Source organism: Dendrobates tinctorius, unplaced genomic scaffold (genome assembly GCF_039654945.1).
Source record: "Dendrobates tinctorius isolate UK_male_01 unplaced genomic scaffold, ASM3965494v1 ptg000099l, whole genome shotgun sequence".
NCBI classification, from domain to species: Eukaryota; Metazoa; Chordata; class Amphibia; order Anura; family Dendrobatidae; genus Dendrobates; species Dendrobates tinctorius.
Genome location: NW_027361767.1, coordinates 9504259 through 9519578, shown reverse-complemented (window position 1 = coordinate 9519578; position 15320 = coordinate 9504259). Strand labels below are relative to the sequence as shown.

Here is a 15320-nt window from a genome sequence, read left to right as displayed (position 1 = left end):
ATTTTGCAGTGGTCTCTTAATTTTTGCCAGAGCTGTAGTTAGCAAGGCCGAAAAAAGACATTTGTCCGTCCAGTTCAGCCTATATTCCGTCAGAAGAAATCCCCAGATCTACGTCCTTCTAAAGAACCTAATAACTGCAAGATACAATATTGTTACGGTCCAGGAAGACATCCGGGCCTCTCTTGAACCCCTTGACTGAGTTCGCCATCCCCACCTCCTCAGACAAGGAATTCCAGATTCTCCCTGCCCTACCAGTAAAGAATCCTTTTCTATGTTGGTGGAAAAACCTTCTCTCCTCCAGATGCAGAGAATGCCCCCTTGTGACCGTCACCTTCCTTGGTATAAACAGATCCTCGGAGAGATATTTGTATTGTCCCCTTATATACTTATACATGGTTATGAGATCACCCCTCAGTTTCTAGACAAAATAATACTTTTTTGCTAATCTCTCTGGGTATTGTAGTTGCTGCACCCACATTGTACCCCCATGATGACCTCACCTATTACCTATAACATTACCATTTATTAAAACCTTACGCCCTAACAGGGACTTGAACCCTGGACCCTCAGATTAAAAGTCTGATGCTCTACCGACTGAGCTATCCGGGCTCTCTACATTGATAATCTCGCTGGGTACCGTAATTCTTCCATCCCGTTACTAAATTTTGTTGCCCCTTTTTGGACTTGCTCTAGTTCCACAAAAATCATAATTTCCAGGCTTGAATTGGGCAGGTTAATCTTTGCGAAGGACATGTGAATCAAGCCACATACAAGGTTATCCTGGAAAAATAGTTGATTCCTTCTGCTCAGGAAACGTTCCCCAACTCTGAGGACTGGCTTTTCCAGCAGAACAATGCACCATGCCACACGGCTAGGTAAACCAACGTGTGGATGAAGGAACACTAGCTCAAATCGCTGTCATGGCCAGCCCAATCTCCAAACCTGAACCCCATTGAAAACCTCTTGAATGTGAGGAAGATGGATAGTCACAAGCCATCAAACAAAGAAGAACTGCTTAAATTTTTGTACCAGGAGTGGCATAATGTCACCCAAAAGCAGTGTGAAAGACTGGTGGAAAGCATGCCAAGACACATGAAAGCTGTGATTAAAAATCATGGTTATTCCACAAAATATTGATTTCTGAACTCTTCCTGAGATAAAACATTAGTATTGTTGTTTCTAAATAATTATGAACTTGTTTTCGTAGCATTATTTGAGGTCTGCAAGCACTGCATTTTTTTTGCTATTTTGACCATTTTTCATTTTCTGAAAATAAGTACAAAATTTAGTGCTTGGAAATTCGAAGACATGTTGTCAGTAGTTTATAGAATATAAGAGCAATTTACATTTTACTCAAAAATATACCTATAAAGAGAAAATTAAGACAAACTGAAGATTTTGCAGTGGTCTCTTAATTTTTGCCAGAGCTGTAGTTAGCAAGGCCGAAAAAAGACATTTGTCCGTCCAGTTCAGCCTATATTCCGTCAGAAGAAATCCCCAGATCTACGTCCTTCTAAAGAACCTAATAACTGCAAGATACAATATTGTTACGCTCCAGGAAGACATCCGGGCCTCTCTTGAACCCCTTGACTGAGTTCGCCATCCCCACCTCCTCAGACAAGGAATTCCAGATTCTCCCTGCCCTACCAGTAAAGAATCCTTTTCTATGTTGGTGGAAAAACCTTCTCTCCTCCAGATGCAGAGAATGCCCCCTTGTGACCGTCACCTTCCTTGGTATAAACAGATCCTCGGAGAGATATTTGTATTGTCCCCTTATATACTTATGCATGGTTATGAGATCACCCCTCAGTTTCTAGACAAAATAATACTTTTTTGCTAATCTCTCTGGGTATTGTAGTTGTTGCACCCACATTGCACCCACATTGTACCCCCATGATGACCTCACCTATTACCTATAACATTACCATTTATTAAAACCTTACGCCCGAACAGGGACTTGAACCCTGGACCCTCAGATTAAAAGTCTGATGCTCTACCGACTGAGCTATCCGGGCTCTCTACATTGATAATCTCGCTGGGTACCGTAATTCTTCCATCCCGTTACTAAATTTTGTTGCCCCTTTTTGGACTTGCTCTAGTTCCACAAAAATCATAATTTCCAGGCTTGAATTGGGCAGGTTAATCTTTGCGAAGGACATGTGAATCAAGCCACATACAAGGTTATCCTGGAAAAATAGTTGATTCCTTCTGCTCAGGAAACGTTCCCCAACTCTGAGGACTGGCTTTTCCAGCAGAACAATGCACCATGCCACACGGCTAGGTAAACCAACGTGTGGATGAAGGAACACTAGCTCAAATCGCTGTCATGGCCAGCCCAATCTCCAAACCTGAACCCCATTGAAAACCTCTTGAATGTGAGGAAGATGGATAGTCACAAGCCATCAAACAAAGAAGAACTGCTTAAATTTTTGTACCAGGAGTGGCATAATGTCACCCAAAAGCAGTGTGAAAGACTGGTGGAAAGCATGCCAAGACACATGAAAGCTGTGATTAAAAATCATGGTTATTCCACAAAATATTGATTTCTGAACTCTTCCTGAGATAAAACATTAGTATTGTTGTTTCTAAATAATTATGAACTTGTTTTCGTAGCATTATTTGAGGTCTGCAAGCACTGCATTTTTTTTGCTATTTTGACCATTTTTCATTTTCTGAAAATAAGTACAAAATTTAGTGCTTGGAAATTCGAAGACATGTTGTCAGTAGTTTATAGAATATAAGAGCAATTTACATTTTACTCAAAAATATACCTATAAAGAGAAAATTAAGACAAACTGAAGATTTTGCAGTGGTCTCTTAATTTTTGCCAGAGCTGTAGTTAGCAAGGCCGAAAAAAGACATTTGTCCGTCCAGTTCAGCCTATATTCCGTCAGAAGAAATCCCCAGATCTACGTCCTTCTAAAGAACCTAATAACTGCAAGATACAATATTGTTACGCTCCAGGAAGACATCCGGGCCTCTCTTGAACCCCTTGACTGAGTTCGCCATCCCCACCTCCTCAGACAAGGAATTCCAGATTCTCCCTGCCCTACCAGTAAAGAATCCTTTTCTATGTTGGTGGAAAAACCTTCTCTCCTCCAGATGCAGAGAATGCCCCCTTGTGACCGTCACCTTCCTTGGTATAAACAGATCCTCGGAGAGATATTTGTATTGTCCCCTTATATACTTATGCATGGTTATGAGATCACCCCTCAGTTTCTAGACAAAATAATACTTTTTTGCTAATCTCTCTGGGTATTGTAGTTGTTGCACCCACATTGCACCCACATTGTACCCCCATGATGACCTCACCTATTACCTATAACATTACCATTTATTAAAACCTTACGCCCGAACAGGGACTTGAACCCTGGACCCTCAGATTAAAAGTCTGATGCTCTACCGACTGAGCTATCCGGGCTCTCTACATTGATAATCTCGCTGGGTACCGTAATTCTTCCATCCCGTTACTAAATTTTGTTGCCCCTTTTTGGACTTGCTCTAGTTCCACAAAAATCATAATTTCCAGGCTTGAATTGGGCAGGTTAATCTTTGCGAAGGACATGTGAATCAAGCCACATACAAGGTTATCCTGGAAAAATAGTTGATTCCTTCTGCTCAGGAAACGTTCCCCAACTCTGAGGACTGGCTTTTCCAGCAGAACAATGCACCATGCCACACGGCTAGGTAAACCAACGTGTGGATGAAGGAACACTAGCTCAAATCGCTGTCATGGCCAGCCCAATCTCCAAACCTGAACCCCATTGAAAACCTCTTGAATGTGAGGAAGATGGATAGTCACAAGCCATCAAACAAAGAAGAACTGCTTAAATTTTTGTACCAGGAGTGGCATAATGTCACCCAAAAGCAGTGTGAAAGACTGGTGGAAAGCATGCCAAGACACATGAAAGCTGTGATTAAAAATCATGGTTATTCCACAAAATATTGATTTCTGAACTCTTCCTGAGATAAAACATTAGTATTGTTGTTTCTAAATAATTATGAACTTGTTTTCGTAGCATTATTTGAGGTCTGCAAGCACTGCATTTTTTTTGCTATTTTGACCATTTTTCATTTTCTGAAAATAAGTACAAAATTTAGTGCTTGGAAATTCGAAGACATGTTGTCAGTAGTTTATAGAATATAAGAGCAATTTACATTTTACTCAAAAATATACCTATAAAGAGAAAATTAAGACAAACTGAAGATTTTGCAGTGGTCTCTTAATTTTTGCCAGAGCTGTAGTTAGCAAGGCCGAAAAAAGACATTTGTCCGTCCAGTTCAGCCTATATTCCGTCAGAAGAAATCCCCAGATCTACGTCCTTCTAAAGAACCTAATAACTGCAAGATACAATATTGTTACGGTCCAGGAAGACATCCGGGCCTCTCTTGAACCCCTTGACTGAGTTCGCCATCCCCACCTCCTCAGACAAGGAATTCCAGATTCTCCCTGCCCTACCAGTAAAGAATCCTTTTCTATGTTGGTGGAAAAACCTTCTCTCCTCCAGATGCAGAGAATGCCCCCTTGTGACCGTCACCTTCCTTGGTATAAACAGATCCTCGGAGAGATATTTGTATTGTCCCCTTATATACTTATACATGGTTATGAGATCACCCCTCAGTTTCTAGACAAAATAATACTTTTTTGCTAATCTCTCTGGGTATTGTAGTTGTTGCACCCACATTGCACCCACATTGTACCCACATGATGACCTCACCTATTACCTATAACATTACCATTTATTGAAACCTTACGCCCGAACAGGGACTTGAACCCTGGACCCTCAGATTAAAAGTCTGATGCTCTACCGACTGAGCTATCCGGGCTCTCTACATTGATAATCTCGCTGGGTACCGTAATTCTTCCATCCCGTTACTAAATTTTGTTGCCCCTTTTTGGACTTGCTCTAGTTCCACAAAAATCATAATTTCCAGGCTTGAATTGGGCAGGTTAATCTTTGCGAAGGACATGTGAATCAAGCCACATACAAGGTTATCCTGGAAAAATAGTTGATTCCTTCTGCTCAGGAAACGTTCCCCAACTCTGAGGACTGGCTTTTCCAGCAGAACAATGCACCATGCCACACGGCTAGGTAAACCAACGTGTGGATGAAGGAACACTAGCTCAAATCGCTGTCATGGCCAGCCCAATCTCCAAACCTGAACCCCATTGAAAACCTCTTGAATGTGAGGAAGATGGATAGTCACAAGCCATCAAACAAAGAAGAACTGCTTAAATTTTTGTACCAGGAGTGGCATAATGTCACCCAAAAGCAGTGTGAAAGACTGGTGGAAAGCATGCCAAGACACATGAAAGCTGTGATTAAAAATCATGGTTATTCCACAAAATATTGATTTCTGAACTCTTCCTGAGATAAAACATTAGTATTGTTGTTTCTAAATAATTATGAACTTGTTTTCGTAGCATTATTTGAGGTCTGCAAGCACTGCATTTTTTTTGCTATTTTGACCATTTTTCATTTTCTGAAAATAAGTACAAAATTTAGTGCTTGGAAATTCGAAGACATGTTGTCAGTAGTTTATAGAATATAAGAGCAATTTACATTTTACTCAAAAATATACCTATAAAGAGAAAATTAAGACAAACTGAAGATTTTGCAGTGGTCTCTTAATTTTTGCCAGAGCTGTAGTTAGCAAGGCCGAAAAAAGACATTTGTCCGTCCAGTTCAGCCTATATTCCGTCAGAAGAAATCCCCAGATCTACGTCCTTCTAAAGAACCTAATAACTGCAAGATACAATATTGTTACGCTCCAGGAAGACATCCGGGCCTCTCTTGAACCCCTTGACTGAGTTCGCCATCCCCACCTCCTCAGACAAGGAATTCCAGATTCTCCCTGCCCTACCAGTAAAGAATCCTTTTCTATGTTGGTGGAAAAACCTTCTCTCCTCCAGATGCAGAGAATGCCCCCTTGTGACCGTCACCTTCCTTGGTATAAACAGATCCTCGGAGAGATATTTGTATTGTCCCCTTATATACTTATGCATGGTTATGAGATCACCCCTCAGTTTCTAGACAAAATAATACTTTTTTGCTAATCTCTCTGGGTATTGTAGTTGTTGCACCCACATTGCACCCACATTGTACCCCCATGATGACCTCACCTATTACCTATAACATTACCATTTATTAAAACCTTACGCCCGAACAGGGACTTGAACCCTGGACCCTCAGATTAAAAGTCTGATGCTCTACCGACTGAGCTATCCGGGCTCTCTACATTGATAATCTCGCTGGGTACCGTAATTCTTCCATCCCGTTACTAAATTTTGTTGCCCCTTTTTGGACTTGCTCTAGTTCCACAAAAATCATAATTTCCAGGCTTGAATTGGGCAGGTTAATCTTTGCGAAGGACATGTGAATCAAGCCACATACAAGGTTATCCTGGAAAAATAGTTGATTCCTTCTGCTCAGGAAACGTTCCCCAACTCTGAGGACTGGCTTTTCCAGCAGAACAATGCACCATGCCACACGGCTAGGTAAACCAACGTGTGGATGAAGGAACACTAGCTCAAATCGCTGTCATGGCCAGCCCAATCTCCAAACCTGAACCCCATTGAAAACCTCTTGAATGTGAGGAAGATGGATAGTCACAAGCCATCAAACAAAGAAGAACTGCTTAAATTTTTGTACCAGGAGTGGCATAATGTCACCCAAAAGCAGTGTGAAAGACTGGTGGAAAGCATGCCAAGACACATGAAAGCTGTGATTAAAAATCATGGTTATTCCACAAAATATTGATTTCTGAACTCTTCCTGAGATAAAACATTAGTATTGTTGTTTCTAAATAATTATGAACTTGTTTTCGTAGCATTATTTGAGGTCTGCAAGCACTGCATTTTTTTTGCTATTTTGACCATTTTTCATTTTCTGAAAATAAGTACAAAATTTAGTGCTTGGAAATTCGAAGACATGTTGTCAGTAGTTTATAGAATATAAGAGCAATTTACATTTTACTCAAAAATATACCTATAAAGAGAAAATTAAGACAAACTGAAGATTTTGCAGTGGTCTCTTAATTTTTGCCAGAGCTGTAGTTAGCAAGGCCGAAAAAAGACATTTGTCCGTCCAGTTCAGCCTATATTCCGTCAGAAGAAATCCCCAGATCTACGTCCTTCTAAAGAACCTAATAACTGCAAGATACAATATTGTTACGCTCCAGGAAGACATCCGGGCCTCTCTTGAACCCCTTGACTGAGTTCGCCATCCCCACCTCCTCAGACAAGGAATTCCAGATTCTCCCTGCCCTACCAGTAAAGAATCCTTTTCTATGTTGGTGGAAAAACCTTCTCTCCTCCAGATGCAGAGAATGCCCCCTTGTGACCGTCACCTTCCTTGGTATAAACAGATCCTCGGAGAGATATTTGTATTGTCCCCTTATATACTTATACATGGTTATGAGATCACCCCTCAGTTTCTAGACAAAATAATACTTTTTTGCTAATCTCTCTGGGTATTGTAGTTGTTGCACCCACATGATGACCTCACCTATTACCTATAACATTACCATTTATTAAAACCTTACGCCCGAACAGGGACTTGAACCCTGGACCCTCAGATTAAAAGTCTGATGCTCTACCGACTGAGCTATCCGGGCTCTCTACATTGATAATCTCGCTGGGTACCGTAATTCTTCCATCCCGTTACTAAATTTTGTTGCCCCTTTTTGGACTTGCTCTAGTTCCACAAAAATCATAATTTCCAGGCTTGAATTGGGCAGGTTAATCTTTGCGAAGGACATGTGAATCAAGCCACATACAAGGTTATCCTGGAAAAATAGTTGATTCCTTCTGCTCAGGAAACGTTCCCCAACTCTGAGGACTGGCTTTTCCAGCAGAACAATGCACCATGCCACACGGCTAGGTAAACCAACGTGTGGATGAAGGAACACTAGCTCAAATCGCTGTCATGGCCAGCCCAATCTCCAAACCTGAACCCCATTGAAAACCTCTTGAATGTGAGGAAGATGGATAGTCACAAGCCATCAAACAAAGAAGAACTGCTTAAATTTTTGTACCAGGAGTGGCATAATGTCACCCAAAAGCAGTGTGAAAGACTGGTGGAAAGCATGCCAAGACACATGAAAGCTGTGATTAAAAATCATGGTTATTCCACAAAATATTGATTTCTGAACTCTTCCTGAGATAAAACATTAGTATTGTTGTTTCTAAATAATTATGAACTTGTTTTCGTAGCATTATTTGAGGTCTGCAAGCACTGCATTTTTTTTGCTATTTTGACCATTTTTCATTTTCTGAAAATAAGTACAAAATTTAGTGCTTGGAAATTCGAAGACATGTTGTCAGTAGTTTATAGAATATAAGAGCAATTTACATTTTACTCAAAAATATACCTATAAAGAGAAAATTAAGACAAACTGAAGATTTTGCAGTGGTCTCTTAATTTTTGCCAGAGCTGTAGTTAGCAAGGCCGAAAAAAGACATTTGTCCGTCCAGTTCAGCCTATATTCCGTCAGAAGAAATCCCCAGATCTACGTCCTTCTAAAGAACCTAATAACTGCAAGATACAATATTGTTACGCTCCAGGAAGACATCCGGGCCTCTCTTGAACCCCTTGACTGAGTTCGCCATCCCCACCTCCTCAGACAAGGAATTCCAGATTCTCCCTGCCCTACCAGTAAAGAATCCTTTTCTATGTTGGTGGAAAAACCTTCTCTCCTCCAGATGCAGAGAATGCCCCCTTGTGACCGTCACCTTCCTTGGTATAAACAGATCCTCGGAGAGATATTTGTATTGTCCCCTTATATACTTATACATGGTTATGAGATCACCCCTCAGTTTCTAGACAAAATAATACTTTTTTGCTAATCTCTCTGGGTATTGTAGTTGTTGCACCCACATTGTACCCCCATGATGACCTCACCTATTACCTATAACATTACCATTTATTAAAACCTTACGCCCGAACAGGGACTTGAACCCTGGACCCTCAGATTAAAAGTCTGATGCTCTACCGACTGAGCTATCCGGGCTCTCTACATTGATAATCTCGCTGGGTACCGTAATTCTTCCATCCCGTTACTAAATTTTGTTGCCCCTTTTTGGACTTGCTCTAGTTCCACAAAAATCATAATTTCCAGGCTTGAATTGGGCAGGTTAATCTTTGCGAAGGACATGTGAATCAAGCCACATACAAGGTTATCCTGGAAAAATAGTTGATTCCTTCTGCTCAGGAAACGTTCCCCAACTCTGAGGACTGGCTTTTCCAGCAGAACAATGCACCATGCCACACGGCTAGGTAAACCAACGTGTGGATGAAGGAACACTAGCTCAAATCGCTGTCATGGCCAGCCCAATCTCCAAACCTGAACCCCATTGAAAACCTCTTGAATGTGAGGAAGATGGATAGTCACAAGCCATCAAACAAAGAAGAACTGCTTAAATTTTTGTACCAGGAGTGGCATAATGTCACCCAAAAGCAGTGTGAAAGACTGGTGGAAAGCATGCCAAGACACATGAAAGCTGTGATTAAAAATCATGGTTATTCCACAAAATATTGATTTCTGAACTCTTCCTGAGATAAAACATTAGTATTGTTGTTTCTAAATAATTATGAACTTGTTTTCGTAGCATTATTTGAGGTCTGCAAGCACTGCATTTTTTTTGCTATTTTGACCATTTTTCATTTTCTGAAAATAAGTACAAAATTTAGTGCTTGGAAATTCGAAGACATGTTGTCAGTAGTTTATAGAATATAAGAGCAATTTACATTTTACTCAAAAATATACCTATAAAGAGAAAATTAAGACAAACTGAAGATTTTGCAGTGGTCTCTTAATTTTTGCCAGAGCTGTAGTTAGCAAGGCCGAAAAAAGACATTTGTCCGTCCAGTTCAGCCTATATTCCGTCAGAAGAAATCCCCAGATCTACGTCCTTCTAAAGAACCTAATAACTGCAAGATACAATATTGTTACGCTCCAGGAAGACATCCGGGCCTCTCTTGAACCCCTTGACTGAGTTCGCCATCCCCACCTCCTCAGACAAGGAATTCCAGATTCTCCCTGCCCTACCAGTAAAGAATCCTTTTCTATGTTGGTGGAAAAACCTTCTCTCCTCCAGATGCAGAGAATGCCCCCTTGTGACCGTCACCTTCCTTGGTATAAACAGATCCTCGGAGAGATATTTGTATTGTCCCCTTATATACTTATACATGGTTATGAGATCACCCCTCAGTTTCTAGACAAAATAATACTTTTTTGCTAATCTCTCTGGGTATTGTAGTTGTTGCACCCACATTGTACCCCCATGATGACCTCACCTATTACCTATAACATTACCATTTATTAAAACCTTACGCCCGAACAGGGACTTGAACCCTGGACCCTCAGATTAAAAGTCTGATGCTCTACCGACTGAGCTATCCGGGCTCTCTACATTGATAATCTCGCTGGGTACCGTAATTCTTCCATCCCGTTACTAAATTTTGTTGCCCCTTTTTGGACTTGCTCTAGTTCCACAAAAATCATAATTTCCAGGCTTGAATTGGGCAGGTTAATCTTTGCGAAGGACATGTGAATCAAGCCACATACAAGGTTATCCTGGAAAAATAGTTGATTCCTTCTGCTCAGGAAACGTTCCCCAACTCTGAGGACTGGCTTTTCCAGCAGAACAATGCACCATGCCACACGGCTAGGTAAACCAACGTGTGGATGAAGGAACACTAGCTCAAATCGCTGTCATGGCCAGCCCAATCTCCAAACCTGAACCCCATTGAAAACCTCTTGAATGTGAGGAAGATGGATAGTCACAAGCCATCAAACAAAGAAGAACTGCTTAAATTTTTGTACCAGGAGTGGCATAATGTCACCCAAAAGCAGTGTGAAAGACTGGTGGAAAGCATGCCAAGACACATGAAAGCTGTGATTAAAAATCATGGTTATTCCACAAAATATTGATTTCTGAACTCTTCCTGAGATAAAACATTAGTATTGTTGTTTCTAAATAATTATGAACTTGTTTTCGTAGCATTATTTGAGGTCTGCAAGCACTGCATTTTTTTTGCTATTTTGACCATTTTTCATTTTCTGAAAATAAGTACAAAATTTAGTGCTTGGAAATTCGAAGACATGTTGTCAGTAGTTTATAGAATATAAGAGCAATTTACATTTTACTCAAAAATATACCTATAAAGAGAAAATTAAGACAAACTGAAGATTTTGCAGTGGTCTCTTAATTTTTGCCAGAGCTGTAGTTAGCAAGGCCGAAAAAAGACATTTGTCCGTCCAGTTCAGCCTATATTCCGTCAGAAGAAATCCCCAGATCTACGTCCTTCTAAAGAACCTAATAACTGCAAGATACAATATTGTTACGCTCCAGGAAGACATCCGGGCCTCTCTTGAACCCCTTGACTGAGTTCGCCATCCCCACCTCCTCAGACAAGGAATTCCAGATTCTCCCTGCCCTACCAGTAAAGAATCCTTTTCTATGTTGGTGGAAAAACCTTCTCTCCTCCAGATGCAGAGAATGCCCCCTTGTGACCGTCACCTTCCTTGGTATAAACAGATCCTCGGAGAGATATTTGTATTGTCCCCTTATATACTTATACATGGTTATGAGATCACCCCTCAGTTTCTAGACAAAATAATACTTTTTTGCTAATCTCTCTGGGTATTGTAGTTGTTGCACCCACATGATGACCTCACCTATTACCTATAACATTACCATTTATTAAAACCTTACGCCCGAACAGGGACTTGAACCCTGGACCCTCAGATTAAAAGTCTGATGCTCTACCGACTGAGCTATCCGGGCTCTCTACATTGATAATCTCGCTGGGTACCGTAATTCTTCCATCCCGTTACTAAATTTTGTTGCCCCTTTTTGGACTTGCTCTAGTTCCACAAAAATCATAATTTCCAGGCTTGAATTGGGCAGGTTAATCTTTGCGAAGGACATGTGAATCAAGCCACATACAAGGTTATCCTGGAAAAATAGTTGATTCCTTCTGCTCAGGAAACGTTCCCCAACTCTGAGGACTGGCTTTTCCAGCAGAACAATGCACCATGCCACACGGCTAGGTAAACCAACGTGTGGATGAAGGAACACTAGCTCAAATCGCTGTCATGGCCAGCCCAATCTCCAAACCTGAACCCCATTGAAAACCTCTTGAATGTGAGGAAGATGGATAGTCACAAGCCATCAAACAAAGAAGAACTGCTTAAATTTTTGTACCAGGAGTGGCATAATGTCACCCAAAAGCAGTGTGAAAGACTGGTGGAAAGCATGCCAAGACACATGAAAGCTGTGATTAAAAATCATGGTTATTCCACAAAATATTGATTTCTGAACTCTTCCTGAGATAAAACATTAGTATTGTTGTTTCTAAATAATTATGAACTTGTTTTCGTAGCATTATTTGAGGTCTGCAAGCACTGCATTTTTTTTGCTATTTTGACCATTTTTCATTTTCTGAAAATAAGTACAAAATTTAGTGCTTGGAAATTCGAAGACATGTTGTCAGTAGTTTATAGAATATAAGAGCAATTTACATTTTACTCAAAAATATACCTATAAAGAGAAAATTAAGACAAACTGAAGATTTTGCAGTGGTCTCTTAATTTTTGCCAGAGCTGTAGTTAGCAAGGCCGAAAAAAGACATTTGTCCGTCCAGTTCAGCCTATATTCCGTCAGAAGAAATCCCCAGATCTACGTCCTTCTAAAGAACCTAATAACTGCAAGATACAATATTGTTACGCTCCAGGAAGACATCCGGGCCTCTCTTGAACCCCTTGACTGAGTTCGCCATCCCCACCTCCTCAGACAAGGAATTCCAGATTCTCCCTGCCCTACCAGTAAAGAATCCTTTTCTATGTTGGTGGAAAAACCTTCTCTCCTCCAGATGCAGAGAATGCCCCCTTGTGACCGTCACCTTCCTTGGTATAAACAGATCCTCGGAGAGATATTTGTATTGTCCCCTTATATACTTATACATGGTTATGAGATCACCCCTCAGTTTCTAGACAAAATAATACTTTTTTGCTAATCTCTCTGGGTATTGTAGTTGTTGCACCCACATTGCACCCACATTGTACCCCCATGATGACCTCACCTATTACCTATAACATTACCATTTATTAAAACCTTACGCCCGAACAGGGACTTGAACCCTGGACCCTCAGATTAAAAGTCTGATGCTCTACCGACTGAGCTATCCGGGCTGGATAATCTCGCTGGATAATCTCGCTGGGTACCGTAATTCTTCCATCCCGTTACTAAATTTTGTTGCCCCTTTTTGGACTTGCTCTAGTTCCACAAAAATCATAATTTCCAGGCTTGAATTGGGCAGGTTAATCTTTGCGAAGGACATGTGAATCAAGCCACATACAAGGTTATCCTGGAAAAATAGTTGATTCCTTCTGCTCAGGAAACGTTCCCCAACTCTGAGGACTGGCTTTTCCAGCAGAACAATGCACCATGCCACACGGCTAGGTAAACCAACGTGTGGATGAAGGAACACTAGCTCAAATCGCTGTCATGGCCAGCCCAATCTCCAAACCTGAACCCCATTGAAAACCTCTTGAATGTGAGGAAGATGGATAGTCACAAGCCATCAAACAAAGAAGAACTGCTTAAATTTTTGTACCAGGAGTGGCATAATGTCACCCAAAAGCAGTGTGAAAGACTGGTGGAAAGCATGCCAAGACACATGAAAGCTGTGATTAAAAATCATGGTTATTCCACAAAATATTGATTTCTGAACTCTTCCTGAGATAAAACATTAGTATTGTTGTTTCTAAATAATTATGAACTTGTTTTCGTAGCATTATTTGAGGTCTGCAAGCACTGCATTTTTTTTGCTATTTTGACCATTTTTCATTTTCTGAAAATAAGTACAAAATTTAGTGCTTGGAAATTCGAAGACATGTTGTCAGTAGTTTATAGAATATAAGAGCAATTTACATTTTACTCAAAAATATACCTATAAAGAGAAAATTAAGACAAACTGAAGATTTTGCAGTGGTCTCTTAATTTTTGCCAGAGCTGTAGTTAGCAAGGCCGAAAAAAGACATTTGTCCGTCCAGTTCAGCCTATATTCCGTCAGAAGAAATCCCCAGATCTACGTCCTTCTAAAGAACCTAATAACTGCAAGATACAATATTGTTACGCTCCAGGAAGACATCCGGGCCTCTCTTGAACCCCTTGACTGAGTTCGCCATCCCCACCTCCTCAGACAAGGAATTCCAGATTCTCCCTGCCCTACCAGTAAAGAATCCTTTTCTATGTTGGTGGAAAAACCTTCTCTCCTCCAGATGCAGAGAATGCCCCCTTGTGACCGTCACCTTCCTTGGTATAAACAGATCCTCGGAGAGATATTTGTATTGTCCCCTTATATACTTATACATGGTTATGAGATCACCCCTCAGTTTCTAGACAAAATAATACTTTTTTGCTAATCTCTCTGGGTATTGTAGTTGTTGCACCCACATTGCACCCACATTGTACCCCCATGATGACCTCACCTATTACCTATAACATTACCATTTATTAAAATAAAAAAATTACCTATAACATTACCATTTATTAAAACCTTACGCCCGAACAGGGACTTGAACCCTGGACCCTCAGATTAAAAGTCTGATGCTCTACCGACTGAGCTATCCGGGCTCTCTACATTGATAATCTCGCTGGGTACCGTAATTCTTCCATCCCGTTACTAAATTTTGTTGCCCCTTTTTGGACTTGCTCTAGTTCCACAAAAATCATAATTTCCAGGCTTGAATTGGGCAGGTTAATCTTTGCGAAGGACATGTGAATCAAGCCACATACAAGGTTATCCTGGAAAAATAGTTGATTCCTTCTGCTCAGGAAACGTTCCCCAACTCTGAGGACTGGCTTTTCCAGCAGAACAATGCACCATGCCACACGGCTAGGTAAACCAACGTGTGGATGAAGGAACACTAGCTCAAATCGCTGTCATGGCCAGCCCAATCTCCAAACCTGAACCCCATTGAAAACCTCTTGAATGTGAGGAAGATGGATAGTCACAAGCCATCAAACAAAGAAGAACTGCTTAAATTTTTGTACCAGGAGTGGCATAATGTCACCCAAAAGCAGTGTGAAAGACTGGTGGAAAGCATGCCAAGACACATGAAAGCTGTGATTAAAAATCATGGTTATTCCACAAAATATTGATTTCTGAACTCTTCCTGAGATAAAACATTAGTATTGTTGTTTCTAAATAATTATGAACTTGTTTTCGTAGCATTATTTGAGGTCTGCAAGCACTGCATTTTTTTTGCTATTTTGACCATTTTTCATTTTCTGAAAATAAGTACAAAAT

General features: G+C 40.6%; 11 non-coding genes across 11 annotated transcripts; all 11 read right to left on the bottom strand.

Moving 5' to 3' along the window:
• Window positions 1-536: 536 nt before the first annotated feature.
• TRNAK-UUU (transfer RNA lysine (anticodon UUU)) lies at window positions 537-609 on the bottom strand. Its single transcript has one exon. It is a non-coding gene; the product is annotated as a tRNA-Lys (tRNA).
• Window positions 610-1942: 1333 nt separating this feature from the next.
• Window positions 1943-2015, bottom strand: TRNAK-UUU (transfer RNA lysine (anticodon UUU)). Its single transcript has one exon. It is a non-coding gene; the product is annotated as a tRNA-Lys (tRNA).
• A 1333-nt stretch (window positions 2016-3348) lies between these two features.
• Window positions 3349-3421, bottom strand: TRNAK-UUU (transfer RNA lysine (anticodon UUU)). Its single transcript has one exon. It is a non-coding gene; the product is annotated as a tRNA-Lys (tRNA).
• A 1333-nt stretch (window positions 3422-4754) lies between these two features.
• On the bottom strand, window positions 4755-4827 carry TRNAK-UUU (transfer RNA lysine (anticodon UUU)). Its single transcript has one exon. It is a non-coding gene; the product is annotated as a tRNA-Lys (tRNA).
• A 1333-nt stretch (window positions 4828-6160) lies between these two features.
• TRNAK-UUU (transfer RNA lysine (anticodon UUU)) lies at window positions 6161-6233 on the bottom strand. Its single transcript has one exon. It is a non-coding gene; the product is annotated as a tRNA-Lys (tRNA).
• Window positions 6234-7544: 1311 nt separating this feature from the next.
• On the bottom strand, window positions 7545-7617 carry TRNAK-UUU (transfer RNA lysine (anticodon UUU)). Its single transcript has one exon. It is a non-coding gene; the product is annotated as a tRNA-Lys (tRNA).
• A 1322-nt stretch (window positions 7618-8939) lies between these two features.
• Window positions 8940-9012, bottom strand: TRNAK-UUU (transfer RNA lysine (anticodon UUU)). Its single transcript has one exon. It is a non-coding gene; the product is annotated as a tRNA-Lys (tRNA).
• Window positions 9013-10334: 1322 nt separating this feature from the next.
• Window positions 10335-10407, bottom strand: TRNAK-UUU (transfer RNA lysine (anticodon UUU)). Its single transcript has one exon. It is a non-coding gene; the product is annotated as a tRNA-Lys (tRNA).
• Window positions 10408-11718: 1311 nt separating this feature from the next.
• TRNAK-UUU (transfer RNA lysine (anticodon UUU)) lies at window positions 11719-11791 on the bottom strand. Its single transcript has one exon. It is a non-coding gene; the product is annotated as a tRNA-Lys (tRNA).
• Window positions 11792-13124: 1333 nt separating this feature from the next.
• On the bottom strand, window positions 13125-13197 carry TRNAK-UUU (transfer RNA lysine (anticodon UUU)). Its single transcript has one exon. It is a non-coding gene; the product is annotated as a tRNA-Lys (tRNA).
• A 1374-nt stretch (window positions 13198-14571) lies between these two features.
• TRNAK-UUU (transfer RNA lysine (anticodon UUU)) lies at window positions 14572-14644 on the bottom strand. The gene has a single exon. It is a non-coding gene; the product is annotated as a tRNA-Lys (tRNA).
• Window positions 14645-15320: the final 676 nt, after the last annotated feature.